This window comes from Lagopus leucura, unplaced genomic scaffold (assembly GCF_019238085.1).
Source record: "Lagopus leucura isolate 7727_CA_CO unplaced genomic scaffold, USGS_WTPT01 Super-Scaffold_100001, whole genome shotgun sequence".
Classification (NCBI taxonomy): Eukaryota; Metazoa; Chordata; class Aves; order Galliformes; family Phasianidae; genus Lagopus; species Lagopus leucura.
The window spans coordinates 77,104,380-77,118,388 of record NW_024962262.1 but is presented as its reverse complement, the minus strand read 5'-3'; positions in this window follow the sequence as shown (position 1 = coordinate 77,118,388).

Sequence of the window (14,009 nt, the reverse complement as noted above, 5' to 3'; positions counted from 1 at the left end):
CTACTCTCTATCCCTTCATCCAGGTCAGTGATGAAGATGTTGAACAAGACCAGACCCAGCACCAACTGCAGGGGAGCACGGCTAGTTGCAGGCCTCCAACCAGACTATGTGTTGCCAATCACAACCCTCTGAGCTCTGCCAGTCAGCCAGTTCTCACCTCACTGTCCACTCATCTATCCAGTACTTCCTAAGTTTTATTACAAGGATGTTGTGAGAGAGAGTGTCAAATTCCTTGCTAACGTCAAAGTACACAACATCCATTGCACTCCCTTCATCTGCCCAGCCAGCCATTCAGGAGCAGGGCCACATTTTCCCTAGTCTTTTTTTTGTTATTTATACAAAGAAGACTTCTTGTCCTTGCTCTCCCTCTACAGATTTAATTCCAAGTAGGCCTTAGCCTTGGAAGAAGTGGTGCTTGAATGTCAAACAACTCTCTTGGACTTTCTTACATTCCAGCGCTCCAACCCATTGGATACCTCCAAGTAGGAACTTGAAGAGGTCAGAGTTGTCTCTTCTGAAGTCCAGGGCTACAATTCTACTTATTGCCCTACTTGTATCATGCATGATCCTGAATTGCCCCAAACCATCATATCCCCATCCAGTTCTTTGCTTGTAAGAACAAGGGCCAGCAGCACATTTCCCCTCACTGAATCTTCATCTGTGTAAGGAGGCTATCTTCCATGCATTGCAGGAACAACTTGGACTGTGTGTTGCTTGTCTTGGCTGTGTTGCTTTTCCAGTAAATGTCAGGATGATTGAAGTTCCCCATGAGAAACAGTGGCTGTGATCATTAGGCTACTTCTAGCTGTGTGTAGAAGGCCTCATCAACTTCATTTTCCTGATCAGGCTGCTGTAGCACACACTCACAACGGTATCACCCATATTAGCATGCCCCTTAATTCTCACCAATAATCTCTCCATTTGTTTGTCATTCATCCCTAGGCATCCCTAGTACATTTCAATTGCTCTCTCACATAAAAAACAGTTCCATCACCTCGCCTTGCTGGCCTGTCTGTCCTCAAAATTACAATTAGGGGTTTTCCTTTAAAACTCAAGCTCAAGAATCTGGCAGTAGCATCAGATTTCCAGCTTTCACTCAGGGTAGTTTGCAAGTCCTCACAGTTGCACAAGCATATTTAAAACATGATCCTAAAATGCAGAGAACCTGAAGTTATGTGTGGGAACGTGTTTCACCACTTCTAAATCAGTATTTTGATATTTTGCTTCTGACTTCATGGAAATATTTCTGTTTCAGAAGGCTTTCACCAGCTCATCTCTCAGTGGGAGCTCCACTCAGTGAGGCTTCTAGGCCCAGAGCTCCACATCTCTCCCACTAGGAGCACTTCAGGGCCGTACCACTTCACGTTAAAGTAAGATTTATGAAATGCCTTAGTATAAACTCTGTCAGCTCTGGAGAGAAGAACCTTGGTCACAGAATTTTCCCAGCTATTAAGAGATATATATAGCTTTTGCTGAAACTGAAGTTTCTCTAGCTCCTGGGCTTTGAAATTGATAGCAGGAAACTGTCCTGAGGGACTTTCCAGCCACCTCTGTTTACCAGGGACATGCTGGGAACCCTAATCCCTTCACTTGAGAAGCTGCCATGGGGCCATCCCCAGCCACAAACAGGAGGATTAGCATAGACCATCATAGACCACATGTCTTCGTGAATCTCACCTTCAGCCTCACTGTGCAGAGAGGTCATCTTGCATCAGACACGCTCAGGCTGATGAGTTAGCTTAAATGTATAACAGATCATCCAGAGGAAAGAGGTCTGCATGGATACAGATGTACCATGTGGAGTTGTCACGCTGCTAGCCTGTTTATTAACTGCAGCGCTTCTTTCCTGGTCCTGTGTTTGATGTTGAGCCCTGTTCTGATTTAGGGTAATTATCTGTTTTTTTCCTATTTCAGAAATGGAGCAGGAATAAATGGTCCAGATCCTACAGCTGATAGGCACAATCATAATCTTATTTAACTTAACAGGTCTGATTATTTGAGGATGTACTCCATACCTGGGTAAAACCACAAGATATCCAGCCCTCATCTGCTGACAGCACAGAGCACTTTGTTTCAGATGTAGTTGTAACTCTTTTCTTGCTGCAGGACTGTGTTGTTCTTATTTGAACAGAATAGGTATCCCTTTTTCATTCCCCCTCCAACTGAGAAGAAATCAGTTAGGTCTATGACTCAAAGTTAAACTTGGCCCCATTCAAGACCACAGCCTCTCTTTTGAAGACTGTGTTGGATGTGATTTGATTACATGATTTTTAGCACAAATTACTAGTTGGCTTCTCAAATAAGCATGATGCTGGTAACACATGCTGTCACACTCTCAAGACTTGCTTACTCTAATTCTTCTGATGCCACTTACACAAAGTTGAGGGTAGGAGCCCCACGTCTCCTCTCTAAAAGCTCAGTAGGAGTACAGTTGCAGTTACAAACATATTGGCTACAGTGACATTGTCTCAACCTGATGTGCTCCAGAAACACCTTTCTTTTAAGGGCAACAGTCGCCTGTCCTTCTCAGAGATCTACAACCTCACTGAGACCAGCCCACTCCACTTCAGTTGTCTTATTTACGTATTGCTTTTGTGTTACATACCTATTCATACATATCTTGAATGGAGAGTTCTTGTAATTAATGAGAATTCTTAATTATTACTGCTCAGTATATAAATTATGCATGAAAGTATTATTGTTACTGTTGCTACTGCTGCTGTTGTTAGTAATAAACCTTACTGATAATTAAGATAAAAAATGCATACCAATGTTTATAATATGCTATATCTAAGAAATGATTCAGTTTTCCTAGCAACTGACTCACACAGAAGAGCACGGATGGCATCCAGTCATGTACTTTTTTATTCAGTCTCTCTCTGTCTATGACATATAGATACTTATTACCATATTACTCCACTTTCTTTTTTTTGTCTACTTTTAAATCACAGAATCATAGAATGGCCTGGATTGAAAAGGACCACAATGATCATCTAGTTTCAACCCCCCACCAGACCAGGCTGCCCAGCGCCACATCCAGCCTGGCCTTGAGTGCCTCCAGGGATGGGGCATCCACAGCCTCCTTGGGCAACCTGTTCCAGTGTAAGAAAAGTGTAACTGTTCTTCTTTTTCTTTTTTTTTTAAATCCCATGCCTCTGTAGTAATAACCAGCGCTGTCACTAAGTGGATTCTGGGAGGGAAATACTCATCACTGAAGAAAGTACAAAATCCCATGTACTTTACAGAAACAAAGATCATTGATTGGACATTGACTTCTGCAGAAATTTCTAAACCTGTGTGTAGCTTGTAAAAATTCCCCACCCACATTGCTGTCTTTGAAGCACAGTCTCACAGATCGGCTCCTTCCATTTCTTGCCATAAAACTGTCAGCTGAATGTTTCATGTTGTGATACAGCTCTCTGTGTTACAGGAAATTGCCTGAAGTAGCTTTCCTGTGAGTACAAGTGAAGCAGATAAAATCCATTAACCCTTTCAGTACGTGACGTATTGCATCAGTCTGAATGGGAAATAGTGGTGCTTGGAGGGAGAGTTTTTTTCTCTAAGAGCCTTTTTCTACTCATTGGATAATTTCACTATTTTTTATTTACCTACAAAAGATACTAGTGGGTGTTTTCATGAGTGGCCCTTCTTTACAGTATTGGTGTTTCTAACATCTGGAAAGTAATTATTTTCATACTGAACATTAAAATACTCTCTCAACCTGGGGAATAAACATCTGTTTTGCTTCTTAATTTGACAGCCCAGTATGTTGTTGAAATGGAACTGTGCTGTGACCTCAGATTCAGCTCTAAATTTTCAGTAGTTGGTAGGTATTTCCAATTGAGCTCTCAGTGAAACCTCTGCTAGACTGTAAGAGTGATACACAGACTGCAGCAAGCTGAAAGCTTTGAATAAGGCTAGATGAATTTATAATTCTTATCTAAATTCCCCTAGACATCAAGGCAAAGTGAAATCCTGAAACTGTAATAAGGATATCTTTCACTGTGGAATTCTTACTAAACCTTACAGTCCTGCAGATGATGGTTTTTCAAAATTCTCACTTCAGAAATATCCTGATATTTAAGATGAATAAAATATACTTTGCAGTCTAAAATGGACAAAACAGCATGGAGATCTTCAGTTAAACCATAACAGGTGAGCAAGAATCTGAGACTTTAGATCCCAAACCCCAGATGATGCAGTTAACTCAATTTATCAGACATTTTAGCTACATTCTTCACGAAGAAATCTTCAATCTGTGTAACATCATACAATGAGCAGAACTCCACTGTCAGAGCCACTGAATGATATCTCTCAAGAAGAAACCTTATGCTCTATGCCTTATCTCACTACATCTGACTACTGTGCAAAATGATTGAACAGATGCATTTAGCAGGTATTCAGATGCAGCTCACAAAGGAATAGCACTAGAACTACTCTCAGAAGCGAAATATGTTAAATTTGGGGGAAAGGATTTTTACTTTCAAGTGGCACTCACAGATACTCTAAATCATGTGAAGCATTGCCAGCTCTTCTATTGTGAGGAAATTTCAAGCTAGGCTCACTTTTCTTTTGTTTTGTAATCAGCCTTCTATTTTCCTAAAATCTACATTGCAGCTACTCTTCAGCTTTCCCCTCTCTTGCTGAGGATGTGTCCCCCTGCATCTCTGGTATGTTATTGTAATTTTTCAACAAGTTTGAACAGTTAATAGCAATTGTTTCAGTTAACTGTTACCTGGTCCACTTTCACCACCCAGCAGCTCAGGCTGCCCAGGGCCCCATCCAACCTGGCCTTGAACACCTCCAAGGATGGGACACCACACCTTCTCTGGGCAGTTGTGCCAGTGCCTCACTGCTGTGAAGAATTTCTTCCTTAACTTTAATCTACCCTCTTTATTGTCTTTCTTTCTAGCATTAAAGTCAGCAAAGCATGGATAATACAGATAACAATAAATAGAGGACTGCTAGAAATTCAAATTACTGAAGGTCTGGAAATAAAAGATGTGAGTTCTCCCCCAAGAAAAAAAGAGATATCATAGCAAAAAAACCCAGAAATTACAAGAGCTGCAACTGAAAGCTAAGAACAGTGTTAGAGGAAATGCAACCAGGATACAAATGCAAACTTTATTCTTTGATGTCCAGATAAATACAATTCAAAGCCCTCAGAAATTACATCCAGTAATTTGATACATTTTAATTAATCTGAGTTTAATTCAGTCACATGTGGACTTCTCCAAGATGCATTAAAATGTGTATTCATCTGAACATAGTCCATTCCATCATAAAAAGATGCATAAGAAAACTTCCTAAAGGAGTTCACAATAACATTTTTTCTCTTCTTGAACTGGAGTCCTCCTTCCCAGTTCCAGTTTTCATTGCTGTCCAGGAACATGCCTTTTCATTTCCCTAAATAAGTACAAGGAACCTGTTTTACCTAGGATGCAGCTTTTTAAGCAGCTTTCTCCATCACTGCTGTCTCCTTCTTCAGCTTTGAGCAAAGGAGCTTTGGAGCTCATGTTCAAAGCCACTCCTTCAGCTTTTTGCTGGCACTGCCTCCAAGTGCCCTCCAAGGTCTGTGCATCCTATTTCTTTGCCAACATCCCCCCGAATTCCACGCTGACAGTTTTGACATGGGTGGGAGAGGACCACAAGTAGCTCAGCTGTTTCTTTTGTGCTCATTCAGTTCTGGAGGTCCTGGCTCTACTTCCTCAAATCCCTCTGGAAAGTAGGTCACCCAAAACACCCTCCTTGTGCAGCAGCTTCAGAAGGCAGCATCACCACCGCATGGACCAAAGACACTGTGGTGAAAGGGAGGGCACTGTTTATCAGTGTTTGAAGCTGTTGCTAGGGCTTAATGACCTTTGAATCAGAAAAGGCAGAGCTGAGCAATCGTGTTCTGGCTCCTCTGTGGCTTACCAATAGGATTTCGGTATCACAGGTGATCAGCACTATGACAGGCTTACTTAAAGAGTAACTATAACAAAAGTTTGGTGCCCCTAACAAAAAACTGATTTCCTGTAAATGCAAATCAGTTGCCATGAAGATCCAGAACTGGACATGTTGCCATGCCATAAGCTGTTGTGAAGAGTTGGAGGAGGAAAAGAGTGTTTGTAAAATCTTCAAACATTCATCTCATGTTTTGCCTCAGGCATTTCTGCAACAGTGTGATGAGAACTGATAAACCATAGGATACCTTCTGGTAATTGAAACATTACATTTTAAAGAACTTTTATTCAAAGCTATTTTATCTAATCAACGCCACAATTTCCATAAAAGTATTAAAAGTGTATTAAGAATAAAAGTTTACAGTTGACTTTTACTGCAAAGCCTAATTAAAGCAGTCTTGGAATTTTCAGCTCAGAAAACTCATTAGACAAGAAAATAAACAGTTTATATCAAAGAGTAGAAAAAGATGAGTGTGGAAAGTCTGAAGAGAACTGCAGTTAATTAAAAGAGAATTGTGCTGCATATAGACTGTTATTCCCTTTTCCAGCGACCTACATGTTAAACTCCTGTAGTTATTCATAAACAGACTCCTTTTGAAGATAATACTTCTGTCATTAAATAGTTATAATTAAATCTGGTGTTTCCACCTCTGTCATTGTCTGTTTGTTTTCTAATAGAGAGCAAATTGTGATCCACTGCTGTCTGAGATAGACATCATTAAGAGTTTTAACCACTATCTCCAATAAAATTGGGAATGTCATGGTTCTGATTGGTGTTAGACTAAGCTCACTCTCTCCTTGATGTCCACAAGCTTTGCACTGGTGTCTATTGCTTGTGTGGACATAATACCCTCTTTTGACCAGGCATATCTCAGATTGCATCACAGAAGTCAGGAAAACTGACCACTGATGTCAATTTGGATATTTATGTTTCTGTGTATGCTAGACAACTACAAGAAATTGAGGAATTTTCTAAAAATACCTGGCATACTTTACAAGACTGAATGTTTTTTTAATGACTTTTAAGGTCTTTTATTCATGTTCTTGCAGGGTGTTAGAGCTTTGTCTGAAGACAAGAGGAATTTGTCTCTCCCATATGCTATCATTCTGTGCTGTACTTGAGTTCATAACCACAGCAACAGTTGCTGCAAGATGCAAAAAACAAGTTTGGGGAGTGAAATTTAGAGGAGCAGGAGGTGAGCAAAGCAGAACAGGCAGAGCCTTGGTGGGGCCCTGGACCATGGCAATGGCACCAGACTGCCTCACAATAATCATCAGTCTGGGCATGCCTTCGAACACAGATGTGCATACAGAGCCCTAATCAGGAATCAAAGCCTAATTGACAGCTTTCATGTTAAATTACCCATGCATATTGTTCATAGTGATTATAGAATTTTATTTGTTCTTCAACCTAAAATCATGTAATGACTGGTGCATTCATGAACTTAACGTAATCCCTTACAAACCAGGTCATTTTGTGAGTAGCAAAATGAGCATAATCTGGTTGCCTATGGATTTGTAATTGAGTTCCCATGTGGCCCTGTAATATTTAACAAGAGTAGAAATCCAATTACCATCCTTTCCACTAGTGGGAATTTGAATAAGGCCTTTCCTAATCTGCTCATCATTTTCACAAAAACGATAGGAAGTTCCTATCCTTGAGATATCCCACTGTCAGTGCAGATTCAAAGGAATCCATGACTTCAAGTCATCAAAGAGGATGATATGACCAGCAGATATTGCACACAGACATGCATGTTTCCAGTGTAGCTGTATATGCCTCATCTCGTTAGGAATTTAAGTTCCCAATTTATAGTCAAATCAAGTAAAAATGCATTTAAAAGAAATGTGTGGTATGTATTATATAATCAGAAACTAGTAGAAACAATCTCAGGGTCTAACCTCACTGACACAGAGCCTCCCCCCCTCTTCTCTATGGAAGCTGGCTTCACATTCTGGCCCTACACCAACAGGCACCAATTAACAGGAGATACACAGGGGAGAGTATCACAGGTAGCTTAGTATTTTTTCTTTCCCTAGGCAAGAGCCTAAGACCACACTCCTGACCAGTAGGCATAGAAATGAAATGGCAAGGGCAGCTGCCATACTCTCCCTACCCACTGCCCTCTTCTCCAGGAGCACACACGGCTTGTCTGACATGATGGCAACGTCCCTGGAGCATCAGACCTCAGAGGCAAAAAAAAAACTAGGATCCAACACCCACAGAAGTTTGTTTTTCTCAGTACTGCTTTTGCTGAGGTGCTCCAGTAGCAGTTTCAATCTTCTTCTTACAGCCACAGCCAAAATCGATCATGTTGTTAATGAGAAATGAGGGCCTGGTCTAATCATGTGAGCACAGAATAAGTGGACAAGCACCCAAAACTTACATAGGTTCAATGGGGTAAATGAAGATATTTCAATTATATACCTGCAACAAAGAGTAGACCAGCAGGTGAAGGGTGGAAGCTGTCAAAACTTTTTATTTCATTTCAGTGGTTGACACAAAGAATTATTGACTTCCAGCTGCCTTAATGAGTGCTTAAATGAAAATATTTCTGGAAAAATTATTGAACTTTCATATATGAGACAAAAGGAATTCCATTACTTATAGTGAAAATGGGTAGTTTGAGAGCTAGAACTTGTCCCAGTTGTGGACAAAATAGTGACATGAAGAAGAGTTAAGTAAGAAGTATCTCACCACAGTGAGCTCCCTCTCCATTTAGATCTCTGAAGATACCAGCATGAGCTCTCTCTTGCACGACTTTCCTTAAGTGTACTGCCACTACTAAACAATTGTTTGCATTTATTATTATTACTATTATTACTCAGTTCAAAACCTGATGCCAAGTTGTCTGAGGGAAGGAAAGTACATGGTTTTTTTTAATCCTCATTTTGATTGGACTTTTCTGTTTTCCTTGGTTTTTCTCTCTCTCTCTCTTTCTTTCTTTTTTTTTTTTTTTTAAGCTCTGTTCTAAGAAAAGGAAAGCAGGGGATTTACTCAAGACGGTTAGTTATGAGTCACCTTCATGACTTATAAAGGGTCTCAAGTTGTTTGGAACGGGCTTTCTTCACCTAACTCGTGCTACAGGGATATCGGGCGACCAGCCAGACCAGCAGACCTGTGTGGCAACTGTTGCTGCCTCAGTGGCTTTTTTTTTCATTTTTGTTTGCCTTATTTCTCTCTCTTTCTCTCTCAGAAAAAAAAAAAAAAAATACAACCCAGGCTAATTGATCATGGTTAACATGTGAGATGGAACAGAGGAAGTCTGTGGCCTTCTTGCTGCATTGGTTTTGCTTGCGTCTCTGAGTAAAGAAACTGCCTCATAGCAGGTAGGTTTTTCAGTTTGGTTCTTTGGCTTCTTTGTTTATTTTTGTGTGTGCTTTTTTTTTTTTTTAATGAGAAGATCATATGTTACAGGAGAGGGGAACAGACCAAGGGAAGGGGCCCTGGGACAGGGTTTAGAGACAGCTAAACTTCAAATGTTTACACCACACAGTACAGAAATACTCAGATAGACATCCTTACAGAGATATGCCTTCGGCCACCCAGAATCACACACAGACAGTCAGCCTCCAGTGAATACAGAACAGCTCCCTTGCTGTCTCTGAACTTCTGCAAGTAGCTACACCTCATGTAGCTCAGAGCGCAGTGCACATGAGAAAAGTATCTACAGACAGCTAGGAGGCCATGGGGAATGCACGCTGCTTTTTAATTCCTGCCCTTCTCCTTTACTCCTTTTGAGATGGACAGTTTAGAAGATCAGGCAATGGGGAATACCACTCCTGCAGTGTTTCAGTAATCTCTTTGAAAGAGGTTTATAGCTAACCTGCAGCTATTTGCTTGCCTACAGCTTTCCAGAGAGATGTTGAAGTGGGAAATAGTTTACTGTACTGACTGCTTTGACTTACTTAATTTTGGCCACACAGATACTTTTGGACACAGGCCCCCGTTTCATAAATAAGCAACAGAGAAATGCAGTCTTTAAAGTACACCATTATACTCGCATCATTTAGGTATGGTTTGTTTTCATTCTATTTAAAATGAAAATATAACTGTGGGCTTTTCTATACTTTCCTGAAATGCATAACCATACTGACAAAGCAGCACTCTGTGCTGAGAATTAATACCTGCCTGGTGGAAACTCTGAAATTTTATTTAGTCATACAAATTTGTTCTGCACTCAAGTTTGGCAGCTGGTATTTCACATTAATCATTTATTTTATTATTCTTTGATATGGCTATCTTTAATTTATTGAAGAACCAACAAAACAGCTGAAGTATATTCCAAAAATTTCCAGCCACTTAGTCCACAATGTGAAATAAATCTAATAGGGACATTTTAATTTAGAGATACATTTTCAGCAATGAAACTTCTATCTCCATATACGTCTTCGTTGCCCTTCTTCCAGTATCTTACGTAAGAGCTTTATTTTCTATATTTTTCTAACTCTTTTAAAAAGAATTGTTTTCTTTTCTGACAAAGTAGAGGTGAAGTACTTCTGAAAATGTATACAGAACACTTGAAAATGGATGTATGGTGCACTGTTTATCTGTAACAGCCCTTTGAAGGTAATCAAAAGAATTAGAGTATGTGCTAATGATATTAATTGCCAAACCTGATTTTTGCTATTCAGGGGCAACTCTATCTCTGAAAGTGGTACATTTCATTTTGGCTGTGTTTTTTACAAGAGGTACTTTTTTCATGGCTGCAAGAGAACACATATCCAAAAGTCACCCTTGTCGCCTGTAGCAAATTTTAGTTTTTAGAAATTAAAGGAAATAGATACCTGCAGAGGGTAATTTGTCATGCCCTAAGAAAAATGTAATACAAGTGAATCATGCTGCCCTCTGGCCAATGCCTGCTTATTTCTGTTTCTCTGCTGAATGTTAAGGATGATACATAGATAGCACAGGCCTAAGACTAATTTTTATATAGTTGCAGCTAGGTAGCATGAGTCTCATCCCATGTATCCTACAGAGTTGTTCACACAATCTCAAAGCTCATTCTAGGTTTTTTTTTCTCACAGAATCAGGCCTTTAGTTACTTTTCAGTAGGTAATCAGGCATTGTGCTTGCAATCTATGCCTGGTATATATGGAGGTGAATTGAACTAACAGACCGGAGCTCACCAGGTCTAGTTTTAAAGCCTATTGTCATCAGTGTTGGTCTCTATTCTTCAACTTCAAAGTATTAGGATAAGAGTCTATCACGCTTTATTCCTCCAGCAGGGCTGTGAATATACACACTCGTATGCATGTTCATGGCAGATCTCTGGCCTTGGTGAATAGCCTTTTGTCCCCCATATCCTCCCACTAAATGGAGGAGATTGCACAACATAAGCACTTCAGATGAGGCTCCCCACAAGAAAGACTTCTAAACTCTTTTTTGTTGCTTAGAGAATGCTTTTATCCTTTCAGAAATGGCTATCAAACACTGCAGAGTTCCAGTTAGCTTCCTAATCCTGTTTCTACAAATACTTTATGTTGGGAAGTACTATCAAAGCTGGCATGTACTCTTGCTGCCAGCCCTGAGACAAAAAGTTGTTTTACAACATATTCACACTAAAGGATCCCCTTTAGCTGGCTGGTAGATAAATACTGATTTGATCACTTGGATTTGTGTGTCAAAGTTGGTCAGTAATCATATAGCCAGACTTAAAGACTAGATGTTTGCAGTCTATCAGTGGTCCAGTGCAAGTCTATTCCAACCCTTGAGGTAAAAGTGATGTTCAAATGGAAAGTTGTGGAAATGAGTTAAGTAGTTTGAACTGTACTTGTGCTACTTCTGAAAGGAACCTGCACTGATTAACTACATGTAATTTACTGATGAAAGAAATGCATCAGTTACAGAACAATGAGCTATGTACATTTGAGTAGACATTTGAGTGCCTCAATAACTTATAGATTAAAAAAAAAAGTACATGAAAAGAAAGCTATGAATGTGATGTTCATTCTCCCACATTCTGGAAGGTACTGAATAAGGCTGTTTTATGCATCAGTCTCTGTACAATTATTAGTCAGTTTTCTTTCCCATAATGACACAAATCTCAGGAAAGACTCAATCAGTCGCTTTGCAACAGAAATGGAGATAAATACCATAACATACTGACGACATTGAAAAGCCAGAAAAGAAATTTAAAACATGTACATTTTTGTATACAAGAGCAGAGAAAATATTGCAAATTTTTACTATTTTTGCTTTTGTTTTTATTGCTTCTAGTTAAAAGTACGTCACCCAAATATTCAGTTTATCTCAACTGCCCCACAAGCACCTTAGAAAGCACTAGTAAATTTCTTGAAGCTATCTTAGCAGCAACTGACCTTTAGGAGAAAGGAATTGTAAGAATCAAATTCTATCTGAAGGAAAGTGGGAAGCGAATCAAGAAAGGACAAGCACAAAAAGGCAAGGTGGAACATTTTCATGTGTCTCCAAGTGTCAAACAAGAATAAAATAGCCAAGGAGTAGAACATCTAACCTAAGAGATCAACTTTGACACTGACAGAATCTGTGGAGTCAGTAGCAACGTGAGGCTTGAAAATGAAATTAAAACACATTTATTGTTCTGAGGTCAGTAGAGCAGGTGAAGGAACAGAAAAGTAGATGAGTAGATGGGAGCTGGTGACTCCCATTAGCATTAGAGATTAGCAGATATGATAGGAAGAATGTACATGTTACTTTGATGCTAATAACTGAAGAAAGAGAGAGTGCTGGAGAGAGGAAGAGAGAAAAAAGCACTAGATCTTGTGAAGTTATTTCTTTTTTTTTTTTAATAATGTAGCAAGGTTAGCTATAGGTTATTTTATTTAATTGCATTAAAGCATGAGTAGATGATCATCATTTCCACTGACAGTACAGCCACATTTTTAGACGACAGGCAGCAATATTTGTTCATGTAATGGAAATCAGACAGCTATATAAGAAGCTGTTACAAAGGTTCAGCAAGAGGAAACACATGCCATTTCTCACCACTTCCTGATAAAGCATGATTCTTTTTTTTTCCTTTAGCATAGAGAAGCAGAACAGTTTGCAGCTTGAGAGAAGCTATGCAGCTTTTAAATCCAAAATTAAAATGCTATGGTGCCTGCTTAGGCAAAACTGTTGCATTACTTAAATTCAGGACCTCAGAATTGGAAACACCAAAGACAAAGGCTTGGCAGTGGCTATGGCAAACCACTTACCCACCTTTCCTAGAAGAGCAGGCTCAAGTGTAAGGTTAGAATGTATTGCTCTCTGAAGTCTCTTGCTTCCCTCACTGCTCAATAGTCATGTTAGAAGCAAGTGCAAATACATCACTCCTTCAGCTTCTTTAGAGAAACAATTAACATACCTATTGAAGTGATCAATCTCAAAAATACTCCTTCTCCAAGACTGAATGTGGTAAAAAGCAGAATGAAGAGGAAAGTGCCATTAACCACAAAGAGATGCTGCAAGCCACATATAAAATATTCTCTTTTTTTAGCAAAATCTATATGAGTTTCTAGTAAAGCCTAAAGAGATGTAAGAATTAGGTTTTGGAAAGTGTGGTGTAAATAATGGTAATGGGGAATAGTTTTAGGATAATGCATATTTCAAATGTGATGAATAGTCTTTGGGCAGTAGACTTTGAAGTCACAGAAGCTTCTTGTAGCAAAGTTTCTGTCCACTCAACGAAGTCAAATGCAGTGTTCCCACTAGAGAAACAGGCATTTTGCATCATGCCTTTTATAAAGATGCAAATCTACAAGGTGAATAAGGAGCCTGGGACTTAGAGACATTAAAAATGCAATAATTGAATCAAAACAGCTTAGGTTGGAAAGGTTCTCTAAAGTTCATCATATCCAGAACACTGCTTAAACAGGTTCAGTCCACAAAGAATTCAGATAAGCCAGTGGCTTTATAGACATAATTAATTTGATTGCTTTCTTCAACAACAAGAGAAAGGAAGAGAGGAAGAGAGAAAGAAAGGAAGGAAGGAAGGAAGGAAGAAAGAAAGAAAGAAAAAGAAAAAAAAAAGAGAAAAGAAAAAAAGAAGAGAAAAAGAAAAAGAAGAAAAAGAAGAAAAAGAAGAAAAAGAAGAAAAAGAA